This window comes from Magallana gigas, chromosome 8 (assembly GCF_963853765.1).
Source record: "Magallana gigas chromosome 8, xbMagGiga1.1, whole genome shotgun sequence".
Classification (NCBI taxonomy): Eukaryota; Metazoa; Mollusca; class Bivalvia; order Ostreida; family Ostreidae; genus Magallana; species Magallana gigas.
The window spans coordinates 37,436,982-37,450,922 of NC_088860.1; the positions used below are offsets into that span (position 1 = coordinate 37,436,982).

The following is a 13,941-nucleotide window of genomic DNA, read 5'->3' on the forward strand; positions in this document are numbered from 1 at the left end:
TTTTACCAGTTCCATTATTTTAAAAAAATCAGATTGCAGTCAATTGGACATACTTGTAAAATATAATGAATCGTAAACGTTAATTGTTAGAAGTTCTATAACATTTTTAAATAATATCATATTTTGCAATTATAGTTTAAAAGTTTGTACCGATCGGTTGTGTTTTGTCTATACATGTATAACATCAATCATTGTAAGTTAAGATGTGTTAAGTATTTGTCATGTGCTGTATTTCACGTCTAGCTAATTCAGTTTTACACCGACTAGTATTAAGAAACAGCTACTTTTAATCGACAAAAGTTAGCCTTAGCATTTACATGTAATTACGTGGAGAGAGTTATAGCTTTTTTTGATGATAGCGCTAAGAGTTTTAATTAGCGATCGATTTAGACCCTTTGTTGCTAATCTGTCGCCCTCACACATATTAGCTATAATTTGTCTCTATTACAACATATTACAGCCCGTGTAGCTGGGGTTTTTTAATAGCACATGTTCCCTTTTGTAGGGATTTCTATTTTTGGCGACACATGTGAACGATGCGTGATAAAGCAATTTAATGCATTTCTACATTTTGCTTACAAATGAAGAAATTTAATATATCTGTACACACTGGTGGCACGGTCCTTTAAGCAACTTAAACACAAATTATTCAGAAATGTGATATCGTTTAAAGATAGAGGAAACAAACATTTAAATGCTCTTGTCGGTTTTCATTGATATTTCCTTATCAAAAATAATATCTGAATGACAATACGTAAAGACATAGTATGTTTTAGTCTGAGTAAATCAAACGGATACAAACAATTTAAGATGTGTAACAATGACCCATTATTACTTTATATATACATACACTTTACAGTTATTTACTCTAATTAGATAAATTAAGATTATATAATTAACATGTCATCATTGTAAAATACAAGTCGTTAAAACGATAGGAAACATAAATTGTGTTGTTATCATTTACTCATAACTAGCAAAAGCTTAATTTGTACGTTGTACACAAATACCTTAAAATTATATATACATGTACATGCCATTCCCATACATTTCGAGGTCATAGTGCAAATGTCATTCAGATAATATGTAATACCTAATACCATTGTTCAGGAAGCTCGACTTTAAACATTAAGGTCAACGTTTTAACCTAAAGTCCTATTCCTTTCTGCCTGTTACCTATTTTTGTAAGAGGCATTAAATGATAATGCAGTCCTTGATGAAGTCTTTGTTATCAAAGTTACTTGTAGGAAGCTTTCATATATATGAATTTTTTTTGAAATATTCTTAAACTTTATTTTTTTATATACCTGATGATTATGCTTAACTCATTTTGGTCATATACTGTGAACCAACTCGCTAGTTAGAACATTTCAGAGGCTCGCTAAAGCATCATTTTTAAAAATACCTGCTGCATTGAAAAATAAGATCCAATAAGACAATGTACATATTGTCACTCATGAACCATCGTTATAACAAACATTAAATTTCTTGAAAAGTACAACTGAAGATGGTTTTAATTCTTATCTGTATCTTATTTTTTGGTTTGATATTTGTGTTTAATATTTCAAGCACATCCCATTAAATTATCTTTTTCCGTTTGTCTTACTCTTCGCTTCAATCAGCTCAGTGTTGTTTTTTGTAAACTAGTCATCGGTTTGCTGTTTCATTTTGATGTTATCTATAAGAACATCCTCTTTCAAATTTTCTGAAATTCTGTGCTCAGGATACGGGGTTAGTCATTTTGATTGGTTTCAACAGCATATATATCTGACAAATAGGAATTATAATTCCTAATAATCCCACGTTTATTACATAAACAATGATAATTCTCTGCTTTTTCATCCTCATCGTTTTCATCAGTTTGAAATTTCGACTTAATGATTGTTATTTTTTAATTAAAAATATACTTTGGTAATATATTTAACTGAAAAAACATTTAGACGAAATTTGCATTTCTCTAATGAATGTCCTTCCGTGACATATCTTTTTAAGGTTCCTTGTACCGAGCGATCAAGCCACTAAAATTAGATTTAGATTTGAATATATATTCATATATTTTCTTCCGTAATGCTACTAAACATAAAATAATTTTGATTTGGTATTTTTTTCTTAATTATTATTTGTTTCATGTTGAGAAATTAATGGTAATATACTTACGATAATCAAAGGACTGGTATACTTCTACCATCAAAACGATGGCAAAACGATCATCTCGCCAGTGTCTTAGATTATATATTGATTTAAACTTATATAAAAGTGCTCTGAATTATTTGTTTTATTAGTTTGAGTACCAAAATTGAAATGATTGTTTTATATAACCTGTTCTGGTAATATAAAGCGACAATAAATTTATATGTGTGTATTTTTTTCTATATAGTTGGTATATAAACATTTTTATAACATTAGATTATTCCATTGACTTGCCATTTATTATAAAGTTCTTTACCTAATTATCTAATTAAGATCAAAAATAGTGTGATGAATCATTTAAAATTTACAATCAACAACTGAGCGTGTTTTCCAATATCTGTTAAACTTGTTTTAGGTACCAAAAACACAGAGTAGCTTCTATCTGAAAAAAAATTAAAGGGGCATGGTTACGATTGCCGTCAATATCTATTATTCCGTTTTTAGTGTTTACAATGCTTCAGTAGGGTATTTCTAATAATTAACCAACATTTGAATGTCAGTCGTCAAGTTATAAGCGAGCTGTAAAGCTCACATGTATTTTAAACCAATGTTACCAAAGACTTTAAATTGGCACTCAAATTTTCACTGACCAAAAGAAATGTTTTTTTGAGGCAATGTAAACAATAAATATAGAAAATAAAATTTGACAAAAATCGTGATCATATCCCTAAAACAGGAAAATAAATATAAATAGACATATGCATTTATTTGTTCGTGAAATATTAGAAGCATTATTATTCTAAGATAAGACAAATGTTTGGTATTGTGTTTTGTGTTTTTCAAAGATAAAATACTGCAAATGAGTTTTTGTAAAGTCAATTGATTCATATATGAATAGATGAGTGCATTATAATGTTCAATATGGCCAACAGATAATTCTCCAAAAGCACAGTTATTCCAAAATGGGACGATGCCAAACATGCATACATGCCACTTAACATTAAACGAAAGATTACTCTATGGATATTTGGATTCGCCTGTATTAAATATTTCACTGTAAAAACATGCAACAGCTTTCAAAAGATGTGTATCAAAGTTGGTCGAAGATATATACTATGCAAAATGTCAAACTGACTCATATTTTCTCTGTGATCATATATGGTATACTACTAAAATAACTGTTGATTGAAGATCAGTATTTTCTGAAAGTCCTTATATTTCAGGAATACTATCTGCTAATGATCTTATAAATGGAAATGGTAATGTACATGCCTTGTATTATGTTAAAAAAAATGTATTAAAACCTAAGATAAATGATTTAGAATATACAGGGTTAAATCATGCACAAAAACAAACATTAGTCCATTCACAAATTATAAAATCGAGAATGCAATCGATGGGATAAGATCCTATCTTTTAAGAAAAGCCAAAAAAAACAAAACAACAAACAAACAAACAAACAAAAACCAAAGAAAAACAGCGCTTATCTTAAACCTAAACTTTTGTAAAATCTTATGTGTGAGTCTGTGTAAAATGACCCAATCGTTCCTTTTAACAAGAATTAAAACTATTCATTTATTTAAATGAAATTGAAATACTCTGATAAAATTGTCGTCTCTTTATCGTGGCATTGCATTTTTTTATTTTCTAAGATCATTATCTACAGAAGTAATGTTGATCAATTTAATTGATATTATTTCACAATTGTTTAATATATGTTCGTTACCTTCAGTAAAAGTTAATTTTAAATTTGAATTTAAAAAAAAATATTGGGGAGTTTGAGATCTGTCAGGCCAAAGGTTTCAAATGTATCGTAATCGTTAACATAGAATTGTATGAAGCATTAATCATACTTCATACATTCCCTTTTAATCATTTAAATATTTTGATTATTCATTTGTTGATTTACGAGATGGTGCAAGTTTGAACGATACAAATACTGTATCCGTCTCATTATTAGAGTGATATTAGACTGGTCATTGGCTTTCTGTATTCATATAAGATTGCGAAATAGAAATTTATGCTGAAAAAAAGTTATGAAAAGCCACCATTTTTACAACTTTCATTATAATTAGTAGCTTACAAAGATTGACTAATAAATCACTATGCTGTGGCGTGTAATGAACAATAATATAGTTCATCATTTTATTTTCTATTTTCTAACATTCTATTTCATGAAAAACTATAACATATACACTTCCTTTCCTTATATAGAATCAGAAGGTATTTCGAATGAACATTTTCAAGAAGTTTTAGTAAAAACTAATACATGCTTATAAAATGTAGCAAGCATCGTTGGGGGTAACATGTTGAAGATAATAAGTCATATAGATCAAAACCAATAAACAAAATCCGTACGAATGCTAAGCTGATACAAAATAACTATGAGGTCTTCACACTTAATCGTTACTATCAACATGGTATGATTTAAACAAGTTGTGATAAAGTTATTGGATTATTTTCCATAGTAATTGTTTTCTTGCAGTACATTTAATTAAATTAAATCGTTGTATATGAACAACAAAAATCTGAATTTTTTTTTCAGTGCAATCGAGGACATTCATACACAGTGAGGAGCTTGCAGCTGCCTGTACACATATTTTGACTTTGGCATCAGTTTTAAAACCCATTGTATATGCAGTCGGTGTAAAATGATCCCATCTTTCAAAAAACAGCAACAATGAAACATCAGGCACATAATCGAAAACGAAACTTTTCAAGGCTGTGTTGTTATTTTAATGTCCTTTTAAATAATACCTACATATTTTGTGAAAGACGATATCCTAGACTGAATACCTGACGATGTTAATCGCGTATTGACAACGATTTAGATATTAAAAGTGTATTGTCGAGATTACACAGAGAGAGAGAGAGAGAGAGAGAGAAAAAGAGAGAGACTGACTTATGGTTATGGTTTCAAATTCAAAGAGAGGAGATGGCAGTAGGGTAAGGCAGACCTACAAGCAAGCTTTATTTCCTTCATCGGTGGTAGCGCACGTGTGATTTACACCAACTCTCTCTCCCCTCTCTTTCTCTTTCTCTCATCACCTGGTTTAAGGTAATATGTGGATTTAAAATGAACATTGGTTTGCAACGATGTATTTTATTTTCCGTGAGGGGGATTGTGGGGATTTGTGATGTCTTGTACATCAGCTAACTAGCGATAATAATTAAAAAACCATTAAATTTTCTGAAAATTGTTTGCAGATGTTCCAATGATAACGTTCAGTGTATATTTTGCAGGGTGGGTGCGTGGGCAATATACTAGTAGTCTTCATTCCGATTTGTCAGTTTTTCTGTCCCTTCTTCTTTTTTCCTTCGTTTCCTAGGTTTTTACGTTTTGGTTCGGCAAACTAATTTTACATTTTCTGTGTAGTTTCATAACGATGTCCTACAGGTAAATTATGAGTAATTCTACTTCTAATCAACATGTATATTTATGTACTTAATTTAAATCTGACTCTAGTGATCGGGTTAGTTGAGTTTTTTAGTGTTCCAATAAATAAAGGTTAGGATAAAATGAAATATACCTATGTTTCCCCTAACGCGATCGACCCAATAAAATCTCGCCGACTGAATTGTTTTTTAACACATTGAATAGAGAATTTTTTTTCAAGAAACTTAATTTTACCCAAATTCGTTTTCAGTTGACCCAATTTTTTTTTATATTTTACAATCATTGTGTTAACCTTGATCATCAGCATGGGCAATACTCGCTTTATGATTGGTAACTTAGCCGGAATTCCCCCCGAAAGAAAAATGAAGTCGCGCTCTATTTTGAGTTCACTTATGTGTGAATAAACCCCAAAGGCATTGAAATGATAATCATTCAATTCAAAAGACGTTTTCACTACCTAAGTTATAAACTGCTAGTATAAATAATTCGCGATTGTCTTATCTTTTATGGGTAATAAATACGGATGATGCAATATATAGCTTACTGTGCATTGACAGTTACAACCGATGTTTATTACTTTAAATGTTGATATTACAATTAGTTGGTAAGATGTAATTAGATTATAACTCTGCTTAATTAATGCTAAAACAATCATAAAATCATCTGTTAACCGTAATCTTAAAAATAAAATGATTCTCTACACATCAACTCTCTCTTGGGTCAAATGGTTGAAATAATGCCTCCAAAATACACAAAAGTACAGATAGTGAGTAATTCTAATTTGTCATTTAGCTAACATAATTACAAAACATTTCATTTTTAAAATTTATGAATACATCAAATAAATTGGATAATATTTTAAAACGTTTAGAAGTTGTTTTATTTTTATTAGTTGCTTAATTTTTTAATCCAATTTAAACTAAGGTTGAATGTGTATATCATCATTCATTTAGTTTATGCTGTATCAAATAGTGACAGTCTTCCTGATTTCTCAAACTTCTCCATATTTTGTTAGGGTGAAAATGCTCTCAAAAATTAGGATGGTACCTGTGATATGAAAGACATTTTATGTTGTGAAAATTTTATACAGTTCTCTTAAATTCGTTAAATTTAAAATAGACCAAAACAATAGAGTTGGTTTTGATAATGACTATAATCAAAGTGAAATTGGGTAAATTTACAAAAAATCTGAAAATCATTTTCTTCTCTGGCATTATGTTTCAAATTTAGATTAGTATTTCTTTGCATAGACACCCATTTCATTGTCAAAAAAGGAAATTCTCTGCAGAAGTAGTGCTTTTACGTAAACTTGACATTAAAGGATCATTGAATATGACTTCACAAACATTTGCATTCATTTTCAAGTTTGCATTCAAGTTTATTAAATATTATCCTTTCATTATTTTTTTAATAAATTTATAATTATTTAACCAAATTTTGAAAAATTAATTGATACTTTTTATGTACATTATCATTAAAAATGATATCTAAATATAGTTTAACATCTACATCAACATACAAATATTAATAAATCTATATTCATGTAGGTTTAATCATTAAATCTAACATGTTTAACTTTAAGATAAACAATATCAAATTGTGAATTCAAAATTGAATTTGTTTTACATTCCCTTATAGTAAAATTATAACAATTTGTTTTGCAACTAATTATATTTTTTTAGTTTTTAATTAATTAAAAAAATGATTAATTTCCTTTTTTATTTTTTATTTATAATGTACTCATATTTTCAATTATGTCCTGGCAGAAAAAAAAATATTTTAAAAATATCTTATAAAAATAATAATATATTAATATTAAAAAAATTGTAAAAAGTAAAAATATGTTAGAGTTATTAATTTAACTCAAAACATTGACATTTTACTAATGAATATACCTCCGGGAAATAAATATTGTACGTTTCCTTGTACCGAGCGATCCAACTCCTAAAATTCATATAGATTTTTAAAAATATGTCTTTGTATATTTACGAAATGTTACAAAACATGACCTCAGTTTGATTTTTTGCTTTTTTTCTTGAAATTTAAAACTTGATATGTGTTGATAAAGTAATGGTTATATACTTACCATAACCAAAAGTATACTCACAATCCACCCGATATCCCTTCTTCAATCAAAGCGATTGCAAAACAATCAAATCGCCAGTTTCTTAGATTATATATACATTGCAATGTAAGACTTTAAACTTTTTAAATCTGAACTGAACTATATGTTATATTATACTTTTATTAATAAAAATGAAACTGAAATAATTGTTTTAGATGACCTTTTCTGGTGAATTTAAAAACAAATACTAAGTTCACATTTTCTCATCATATTCATTTTGTGTTTATATGTTTGTTACATAGTTGGTATATATAAACATTTTTACCAGTGTTTAAATGACGCATTTCAAAATTACAAGAAACACATAGGCGTATTCTTTTATATGTATCAAATTTGTTTCGGGTACTAACAGACAAGGGTCGCTTCCGTCCAAAAATGCTTTAACAGAAAAATAAGTGATAAAGATACGCTTGTATATGTTCGATGTTGTGTATTTTGTCTCAATAAAGTACTGCAGAAAAAGTCTGTAGAGCAAAAATTTATTCTTATTGATTTATCATAATGTTCATTATATCCAATCCTTTTTGGAAAAAAATACAATTCTATAAAAGCACAGCTATTTCACAATAGTATGATATCCAACCTTGCGTACATGTTATACAATAACAAAAGAATGATTCATGTGACAAGGATCAGAATATATCATAATAATGATACACGTCGGGTAAATACACTATATTTTTACGTCATATCTTTAACCTTTAAGATCAATTACATAGTTACGAACTTGACTTTTATTGTAATAAAAGAGGGACGACTATTCAAACACATCTCCAAATAATTGGTATCCACTTTTAAAAAACGTAAAAACAATTAGGACATTATATGATCAGTAGGTTAACAAAATAGAGAATAATAGAGGAACAATCTGTACCACATCTCATATCTAACCGAGATTCCAATATCAGACCTAGGGCCGAAGGCCTGTGGTCGAAGGTTGATTTGATGTCGTGATACGGATTTCACATAAATTGTTGTTTTGTTATATATTTGAATACATAACTTGTTTAAATTTTTATGTAAAAACTTAAGAATCGACGACCTTATGGGAAGAATTATGCATTGTTTGACTTTTAAAGGTATTATAAGGTTAACGTAATATATGTTGTACTCTGTGTACAATAATAGAAAGCTCTCAACACCACACGATATCAGATTACCATGGATTTACCTCAAAGGTTGGTTTTGATGTCGTCTGTTGAAAGGCTTCGCAAGAGAGAGAGAGAGAGAGAGAGAGAGAGAGAGAGAGAGAGAGTTGTCTTCTAATATCCGGTGACGTCACTTCCGGGTGTAGGCCTAACCCGATCTACACTACATATATGTGTCAAATTGAATATGCCTTGTTTCGACTACGGATATGCAACGAAAAAAGAGAAAAAGGCAAAGTATTCCAAAGAAAAAGTACAAAGGTGTTTCGGAAAGTTGTAATAAAGGGTAGGATAAAGAATGAAGTAAAGGATGATGATACAGGAGGTGTGATAGAGGGGTGTACCTTTGTTCATTTTAAGTGTGCAAAACACATATATTCTATATTAGATACAATAAGAGTACTATATGAAATAATTACAAGCTAAATTGAACCTCACGTACAATAAAATATGTTGTCTTTTAAAGTAATTGTCGTTTTACATTCATTTGTAACTATCAAATGCTAGCAAATGGATTTTTCAAAGGAAGCAGTTTTGTTACTTTATACTTCGATATTTACACTTTAATCGTAATCCGAACATTACTTTTATATTAAGAGCGTGCAATTGCTGTGAATGGTTATTTGTTTTGTATAAACCAAACACAATTGAGCATGTTGCTTTCTCCAACCTTTAGAATTGATATGGAAAAAATCAAAAGTCGTAAACTTTTAAGAATTCCGACTTGCTGAAAATGTTTTGGTTTGTTGTGTTGTATACAGCAAGGGATACCGACGATCAAGACGTCATTATTAGTTTACTTGTACTTTCCCTTGTATCTGTATACAAATTCATTATGCAATTCATTATCACCATATTTCATTTAAAAAATATATAATTTTTAAAACAAATTATATATTTAAAAAATATATAATTTGTTTTAAAATTTACCAATTTAGAAACCTTAATCATTAAAAATCTATGTATTTTGTCAGTTTGTTTGTTGTTGGGGTGGATTTTTTTTTTATTGGGGGGGGGGCTGTTTGTTTTAAGCTTAACGAAATGAAACAATAAAGTTTCTATTTTCAATCAAAATTACCAAAGATACAATAATCTTGTCAGCAAATACAATCTTCCACTGGGTCGCGTGCTGACCGACGTTTTTCATACTAATTGTTAGACCATAATTAATCACCTAATTGTCTACGGACTTTTTCGGTTTTCCCGATTACGACAAAGAACACACTGCGGGTGTATCCTGTCAGCAGATGATGCTCACTCCTCCTACAATTTGTTATTGTCATTTTTCATTGAAAAGAGTGTATTTGTATTATATGTAAAACATGAATTTACATTCGACCGCATTTACAGCCTTATTATTAACATGGTAATTGTAGGCCATTTTTATCTTGTCAGATTGGCCTGATAGGTTATTTGTTGTACATTGACGTGTTTAAGCATCAACCCTTCATATCAAAGTACAGATGATCAAATGAAATATACTTGTACTTTTTATATACATGACACGTATGCTAAGGAATTCCTTTTATATAGTTTGTGATTTTAATTTATAAAGGGACACATTTTGAACTTTGAAATAAATGAAAATAAGTGTAGCCTATCTTGGTTTCTTCTGTTTCAAAAAACTGTAATATAAAATCCACAACTAAAGTTGAAAAATAAAAAAAACTTCAAGCAAAGCAATAGATTTAAGCGAATATAAATGTATTACTATTGAAAAATATCGTTTGTCAACAGCACAAAGAAAAGAGCACGCAAACTCTGAACCATCAACTATATCTAATTCCTACTGTTCAATGTATTTTCCTAAAGTGGTTCTTTCTTTTCTTACTACCAGACTACTGAGTACTGTACAACGGCTTGACGTATTGTTGAACTATCATATGCTACTAATTTATTGATCTGCAATCCTTTTTGTTGTATTATTAGCTTGTTTTTGTTACTGTTAGAAGTTTTAGACCATGAAATAAACACATTGACTGTAGGTACAGTTTAACGGTACGTGGTGATAAGATGTGAAAATACATATACATGTAACATAATCATTAAAAAAATTATCAATATTTTATACATGTCCGTTAGGAGGTTTGTGGAATTCACCATTCACCATTAACCTAAATATTTTTTTAAAAATACTGCAAAGAAAAATACTAAAGTAAGGATAATTTATGCGTATTATCAGTTTTTAAAAATTAATACATGTATATATTTATTGTTTTGCGTGGAAAAAAAATGGGTTTTCTTGAAACTGACTCTTATCTTGATCATGACATAAAAACAACCTCTGTGTTACTGTTCTGCATAACCCCAATGTTTTTCTCTGTATGAATTATTTTGTGGCCCATAAGAGAAATGCGTGATGGTGAAACTTAATGCTTTTCGACGTTGTGTGTGGTTACGGTGAATGCCGTTGTGTACAGTGACACATTCCTCAAGAACTTGAGCGCCGAATAGTGGGAAACGTGTTATTATTGCATAATAAATGTAAAAAAGTATAGTGTGCTAGTGTCGGTTTTTTCTTTATATATCCCCAGATTTACAAAATGCCCATGCAGCTTTTCAAAAGCTAAAAAGAACAGCCTCGTTGAATTTTTTAGCATTCATATGTGATAACAAGAAGTTGTTATCTATATACACGTAAGCACTTTGATGCAAGTATTCCACTCTCGTACACTTTACACTGTAGTAGGACTTATATATACTTTACATTGTATAACGGCTTTAAATGTAATACGATATTGAATGATATATTAATGTTCTATTTAATACCAAATGCCTCTCCTTAAGCTTGTCAATTCAGAAGCAAGGAGTATCGGGGTATGCGCCCCCAACCACCCCCACCCCCACTCTCACACACACTTTTTTCTCACAGCTAGCATTTTCTAAAATTTACCTATTAAGAAAAGTGAAAAAAACATGTAATTGTAACCCAATTTTAAGAACATAAAAATAGAGGTGAAAAGAAGTGAATAAATGATATAATTAAAATGATGTACACTACGCTCCTTACCCCTCCTACCCGGAAGCTGATTTGGGAGTATTAAAAAATTGTAGTAAAAGAAAGAAAACAAACAGTGAAATTAAAGTTATAGGTACACTACCCCCTTCACCCCACGGATTAAGATTTTCATGAGTTGAAGAAAATGAAGCCCCTCCCCCTTTTTTTGCATGTAAAGATTTTTTTGGATGAGTCTACCAACCTACCCCCACTTTTAAAAAAAGATGCTACGTGCCTATTAAGGAATTTGTAAAATCACTGTTCGTCAGCAGAAAGTAGCCTTGACACATATATTTACATGTATTTAGAATACTGTCTAGAAAAGAATAAAAGTAAGTGTATTTCATATGCATGAGGATTATTAAATATTTCATGTATATACATGTCAATATTCATTTTCTTATATTATTTATTTATTATTAAATATTTACAGCGCAATGACAATGACAAATTACATGAGCAATCATATTTAAAACTTAATATAAATATCATTTAATGTACACATATGTAAACACATGTAGATATAAAACAAGTCAAAATCAACCCACAAAACAGCCGGGTAAAACAATCAAACATCTTGTAAAGTTCATGACTAGGCATATATTTGATAAATACTAGTAGCCATATGCTAATTCATGAATACATGTAATACTTTTAAGTAAATACACAGTAGAAAGGGTAACATTATTCTGAGGTCATGACTAGATACAATTTAAATGAGCATTTGTTATTATCATCCCAAAGTATATCAGGAACAATTAATGGCATATACATTTATATTTGTATTCATTTAATGTGTATTCATCATTGACACAATGAGTTGTAATGAAACAAGTGACATGTTATCAATGTTTTCAGCAAAAGGAATAAGAGTTAAAGCTTGTGTGAACTATATAATTAATATCTTTGATAAAGCTATCAGTTATTAATTATTGTTGGAACTACAAATAACTGTAAAATCTACTAGTATACGAAAATCAAATTCAAAACCATAACGATGACGAGGAAAAGCTTGTAAGCGTGATGATGCTCGTATTGTTACTCGTATTTTGGCAAAACAATCATATTTGTTAAATATATGCCAAATAACTATATGTAAAACACTATAATATCGTTATTATGAACATGATTGTCTCAAATACCCTTTGAAAAATTATATCTGCGTAATATTGGCTCTAACAAACATCAATAAGATTATTAGAATTTAAAGAACACCCAAGTTATGTATAACTGTCCTTCTGTTGCCTTAAATTATGAAACCAAAACTAAAGCCATGAGGTATGGTCTATTTTTAACCATACATGTATTTGGTTTCAGACATGCGCATTAAAGGAAAGGTGTTCTCCTTTTAGCCCGCTACTGCTTTAGGACATCGTTAAAGTGAAGGTACTAGTGTTGTAGAAGAAAACAATGGCTGTGCAAGTACAATTGTGCTTTTTGCTTTTTGGAATATGTCTGTTCTCGTTCCTTTTGCTTCTCGAGTGTGTAAGTACCTAATTTGAATTTAATTTAATATTTAATTCGACTTTCGTTTTAATCCGGACAAAGCACCGGACAAACTGTAATCCAAGTATCATTATTTTAAAGTTCATAGCATAGTTAATTTTCATGCTATGCATTATTGATATTATTTAAATGACAGCGAGTAAATGTACACGCAACGTCATTTTAATGGTTAATGTCTGAAGTCGTGCAATGCATAACAGAAATGCAAAGAAAGGTTTTTGAAATATAATTATATATTATATAATAATATATAATATTTTAGAATATGTTGTTTTCTACTTAATATACAGAAGGTTTGGAATTATAAATTAAGCAAAACGAGTATTTTTAAAAGTATTTGTATAAAAAAAAGTCGAATGCGAAAAAGAATAACTACAAAAAGGATGGATAAATGATCACAAAAAACCAGTTACCCGCTTTCGAGGAATTATTCATGACCAGTTTGATGATTTCATCTTACATGAATCTCCAAAAAATTACATTGTCTTCATATTGTATACAATCCTGTCTCAGCTGCTACCGTAGAACCTGTTCTTACCGGCCAAAATAAAAAAGGATATTATTGACTGCTTTCAGTTTGGCCTATAGTATGTTGTGTTGTGCATTAGATATTCCTTACCTGTTGACTGGCTGAGAT

The 13,941-nt window shown here is 29.6% G+C and overlaps 1 protein-coding gene and 1 long non-coding RNA gene across 2 annotated transcripts in view; both read left to right on the plus strand.

The window, feature by feature from the left end:
* LOC105334969 (ankyrin repeat domain-containing protein 17) overlaps positions 1-13,941 on the plus strand; it is a 776,771-nt gene that overhangs the window by 75,564 nt on the left and 687,266 nt on the right. The gene's annotated exons all lie outside the window — the stretch shown is intronic.
* Positions 13,113-13,941, plus strand: part of LOC117689960 (uncharacterized) — a 214,881-nt gene continuing 214,052 nt past the window's right edge. Inside the window, exon 1 of the long non-coding RNA XR_010708715.1 lies at positions 13,113-13,283. This is a non-coding gene — a long non-coding RNA (uncharacterized lncRNA). The remainder of the gene's footprint in view (positions 13,284-13,941) is intronic.